General features: G+C 41.2%; 1 pseudogene; it reads left to right on the top strand.

The window, feature by feature from the left end:
- LOC110323632 overlaps positions 1-1,435 on the top strand; it is a 1,918-nt pseudogene extending 483 nt beyond the window's left edge.
- Positions 1,436-5,238: the final 3,803 nt, after the last annotated feature.

Raw genomic sequence — 5,238 nt, 5'->3', positions numbered from 1 at the left:
CAGCTAATGGATGGAACACAGGGTCCCCAATGGAGGAGCTAGAGAAAGTACCCAAGGAGCTGAAGGGGTCTGCAACCCTATAGGTGGAACAATAATATGAACTAACCAGTACCCCCTGAGCTTGTGTCTCTAGCTGCATATGTAGCAGAAGATGGCCTAATCGGCCATCACTGGGACTAGAGGCCCCTTGGTCTTGCAAACTTTATATGACCCAGCACAAGGGAAGGCCTGGGCCAAGTAATGGGAATGGGTGGGTAGGGGAGCAGGGGTGGAGGAGGGTATAGGGAACTTCCGGGATAGCATTTGAAATGTAAATAAAGAAAAGAAAAAAAAAGAATCTGTCAGAATCCCTCCTCCTTGGTATTTATGCCTATGGTTTTGAGAAGCCCTCCGCCATCCAGCAGCGAGCTATTGTTCCTTGTATCACTATTCTTCCTTATATCAAGGGTTATGATGTGATTGTTCAAGACCAGTCTGGGACTGGGAAAACAGCTATATTTGCCATATCAATTCTGCAGCAGATTGAATTAGATCTAAAGGCCACTCAGGCTTCAGTTCTGGTACCCAATAGTGAATTGGTTCAGCAGGCATAAAAGGTGGTTATGGCAATAGGAGACTACATAGGTGTCTCTTGTCATGCCTGTATTAGGGACACCAATGGGCATGCTGAGGTGCAGAAGCTGCAAATGGAAGTTCCCCATATCATCGTGGCCACCCCTGGCCAGGTGTCTGATGTGCTTAACTGAAGATACCTGTCTCCCAAATACATCAAGATGTTTGTACTGAATGAAACAGATGAAATGTTAAGCCATGGGTTCAAGGATCAGATCTATGACATATTTCAAAAGCTCAACAGGTAGTTTTTGTTTTCTGCTCCAATGCCTTCTGATGTCCTTGAGGTGACCAAGAAGTTCATGAGAGACCCTATTCGGATTCTTGTGAAGAAGGAAGAGTTGACCCTGGAGGGTATCCACCAATTCTACATGAATGTGGAACGAGAGTAGTGGAAGCTTGACACATTGTGTGACTTTTATCACCCAGGCAGTAGTCTTTATTAGTACCAAAAGGAAGGTGGACTGGCTCACTGAGAAGATGCATGCCCGGTATCTCATTATTTCTGCCATGCATAGAGATATGGACCAAACATAACGAGATGAGATCATGAGGAAGTTCCGGTCTGGCTCTAGCAGAGTATTAATTACCACTGATCTGTTGGCCAGAGACATTGATGTGCAGCAGTTCTCCTTAGTCATCAGTTATGACCTTCCCACAAATAGGGAAAACTATATCCACAGAATCGGTCAAGGTGGTCAGTCTGGCCGTAGGGTGTGCCATTAACATAGTGACAGAAGACAAGAAGACTCTTGGAGACACTAAGACTTTCTACAACACCTCCATTGAAGAGATGCCCCTCAATGTTGCTGATCTCATTTGAGGGGCTGTCCAGCTACCTGGCTTTAGCCAAGGGTTCAGTCCTGGGATGGGGCCGAGGAACAGCCAGAGTGGGGAGGGAAGGGAGCCAAGGGAAAGGCATCTTTTTTTGGTTTTGGTTGTTCTGTTTTGTTTTGTTTTGGTCTCTCCCTCTCCCTCTCCCTCTCCCTCTCTGAATAAATGTCACTTTTTAAGGCAAAAAGAAAGAACTGTGAACATTTTTCTTTTTCTCTGGGGTAGGCTCTGCCCCAGGAGCTGTCTCCTCCCCCCCCCCAAACACTAAAGCATTTCCCTAACCTAGTCACCTCATTCCTAAAGGTGTTTCTACCCCCAGCCAAATCTCCAAAAATGTGTCAAGAGGCTAAAAGCCATGGCTGACCTCATTTGCTGGACCAAATCTACAGGGAGAACCCCTGAATGAGGTTGTCCAGGGAATTGTCCTCAGGTGAGGGGAGCAGGGGAGAGAAAATGGTTGCCATTTTTATATTGTTTTGTATAGTATTTATTCATTAAGGAAACAAACATAAATTCTGAATAAAATTACTTGGAAACTGAAAAAAAAATCCCCACTTGTTCCAAAACAGTGGAATACTAGGGGTATTGTTCATGTAAGATAACAAGTGTTTTGTTTTGTTTTTTGTTTTTTGTTTGTTTGTTTGTTTGTTGTAGTCTACCTTTTTCCATAGTCTTTTTACCTTGTTGCAATATGAAGGACTCCCTTGATTGTTTAGTGTTCTCTTTCTATGACCTTGTCTAGGGAGTTTAAAACCCCACACACTCCTCTACCTACAAAATGTCAGGTAACCTTGGTTAAGATTACAGGTTCAACTTCCTTTCTCCTTATAAGAACCCATTCAGGGAGCACCTGAGATTCCTGGAATGGCTCTCTATGCTAATGAGACATTTTGGTACAATCAACCTCAAGCCAATAACTTTTGCCCATGTGGATATTCTGATCCCCATCCCCAAAATTACATAAGTCTTGAATCACACTGAATAAAGTTGGTCTGCCTTCCCACAGTTGCTCCATGTGTCATTTGCATATGTACTCAGAGGGCATCCGAATCCTTAATCTGTCTGTCCCTTTGTCTTCAAGGACTGACATTAGTCAATAACCCCTGAGAGTTGGGAGGGTCACATCTCTTATTTATCAAAATGTATTCAAGATCAGACTAGTGTATCTCTACCTCAGACCCATAGCAATCATCACATTTGGGTCTTCTATATAGACCTGTATACTAATGCTAGCTAACTTCACAATGATCTACAAACACATAGGCTCTGTGTATGCAGAGACTTCTCTAATTCAGAATTGACTCTGGAACACTAACAGTTATTAATATCATTATAGGTGCTGCTGTCTCACACCAGATTACCTCCCTTTGGGTGCTTTCTCTTCCAGGTATAGGTACAAGAATTAAGACACCATTCACTAGGACTCTGCAGCCTTCCATTCCTTTTCGCACAGTTATCACAAAGCTTCCTCATCTCCCTACACAGTTAGAAGCAATCCAACTGTGAGTAATTCAGCATAGGTTACTTATTAACTCAATTTGTTTCCTTGCGCCAAGGGACTCTCTCTATCCCTCAGAAACCTTCAATAATAGACAACTCACTTTGTTTAGTGGAATCAAAGAATTTCTCATTTCAGAATCTCATGGTATGTACTGCCAGTTTAGCTGTGGCATTAATAACTCACTTAATAGAGCTGATAATTGAAATCTACTTCTAAGCCCCTCTTTCCAAATCTCTATTCTATATCCCTATAATCTAAAAAAGTGATGCCTAACCCCAGTACTTGAGAGGGAAGCTGACATGAATCTCCTTGTAGGAGGCTTCCCTACTTTTTGCTATTGAGATCCACACACGCATCTGCTGCCCTTTGGATCTTCGTTCCTGTTTTATCCTGTTCCTGTTGAGTTCCTGCCCTCCACAGAGCTTCTACCTTTTCAACCTTCTACCAGAATCCTCTCTTAACAGTATTCTATCTTCACCCCTCAAGCACAACCCACGATTCTTTTTCCAAACTGCTAAGTCTCTAGGTTCTCTAGAACTTCTGTATGCCAGTGACTTAAAACAAAATCTTAGCATTAAGTCACTTGTTCCCTGGCTTTGCTGAGCCCGACAGCAAACCCCAAAAGACTATCAAGGAACCCACTCATGATCTCATATGCAATTAAATATACAAACAGAACAGTCTGCCCAATCCTCCCTCTTTCAACAGATTTTAACTGCCTAAAGCCCTTCATCATGGGGCAGAGGGCTCATGAAATCTTTCCCATCCATGTTTGCATGTCTACTGGTGTTGTGATTCTGAAGATTTTATTAAGCATTCATATTGCTGAGGCTTCACATGTGTCATTAATTTGTCATATCTAGAAGATTCAATCCTGCAGCTGACTTCCTGGTCTTGTACAATCTGCCCACCTGCTCTTTCATAATGTTCCTGAGCTTTAAATATGCAAAGATATTTAAATGGGGGCTGAGCACTTCACAGGCAGGTGTTCTCCAGTATGTTGATTACTGGTGACTTTCTACACTGGTCCTCATCTGTTGCAAAAGATGTGTTTTTAATGAGGGCTGAGAGCAGTATTTATAAGAATGTGTATTTGGAAAGTAGTTAGGAGTTATAGTGTTTTGGGAAAGTAGGAATAATAGGTCGAACTCTGAGTTCTCAGACCTCACTGTTTATAATACTAAGTTTGATTTCCCTCCGGAGTAAAACTTGGAGTGCTTCTCTTAGAGTCTCTTGGATACAGCATCTTTGCCATATATAGAAGATACAGTATTGCAGGTTCTGGACCCTGGATCTTATAAGCTAAATCCCCTTATCCATGGTGAGTCTTAGGTGTGGAGGATGTTTTATAGATGTATCAATTGGGACTGATTACCTCACTGTCAGTTGTTATATGAACTGTGAGAAGACATGGGTTATTATAATTATCTTTGTTTACTACAAATAAAAAATCTTATATGACTGAGATTTTACAGTTACACTTCTGTGATTATAGGGATAAGTATCAAGAATGTAGTTTTAGATTGTACTGGTTGGGAGAGCGGTAATAATAGGTTTCCCTGTTGGTTCCATAGCCTCACCAATCACTGGAAATTGGCTAATTTAAGGTAACAGGCATAAATCCTCTCTTACTGAGTAGGCCTAAAGTCTACTTAGACATCTGTGGATTAGTAGCAAAATATAAATGCCACCAATGCATATTTAAGGATATCTAATTCTTTTTAGTTCTTTGACAATTTTGTACAATGATTAGTTTTACCACAGCCACCACCTCCCAAATCCTCCTAGGTCTACCATTCTACCTTATGTACTTAAAAGTAGTTCATTTAAGCAAATTGAGCCATCAAGTTTAATCTGTTCTATTCATGGATGTGGGGATTTCACTGTATCACTGTGGATCTACAGGTGGCTCAAAGACACCCACCATCTATAAAAAGGCTTCAATCTGAAAAATCAAAAACAAGGCTGAGAGGATTCCTTCCAGTTTGTCCTTTATCCTCATAGAGGGAAAGGGGAGGGAAGAGAGGGGGGATGGAATGAGGGATTTGTGGAAGGGTAACAGAGAAGGAGGATATTATTTGAAATGTAAATGAATAAGATGATTAATAAAAAAAGAACAAAACCAACATCCAGAAAGCTATATCATAAATGTAAAAAAAAATAATAATGCCAAATTGATTCCCCATACTTATACTTCAGAACACAGGCTTATATCCTTTTTTGGAACCTGGAAGAGATATTAGTATGCACTTAAATATAGAACAAGCTGGTTGAAGAATGGAGGATGAGCA

This window comes from Mus pahari, chromosome 6 (genome assembly GCF_900095145.1).
Source record: "Mus pahari chromosome 6, PAHARI_EIJ_v1.1, whole genome shotgun sequence".
Classification (NCBI taxonomy): Eukaryota; Metazoa; Chordata; class Mammalia; order Rodentia; family Muridae; genus Mus; species Mus pahari.
This window is presented reverse-complemented; position numbering and strand designations above follow the sequence as displayed.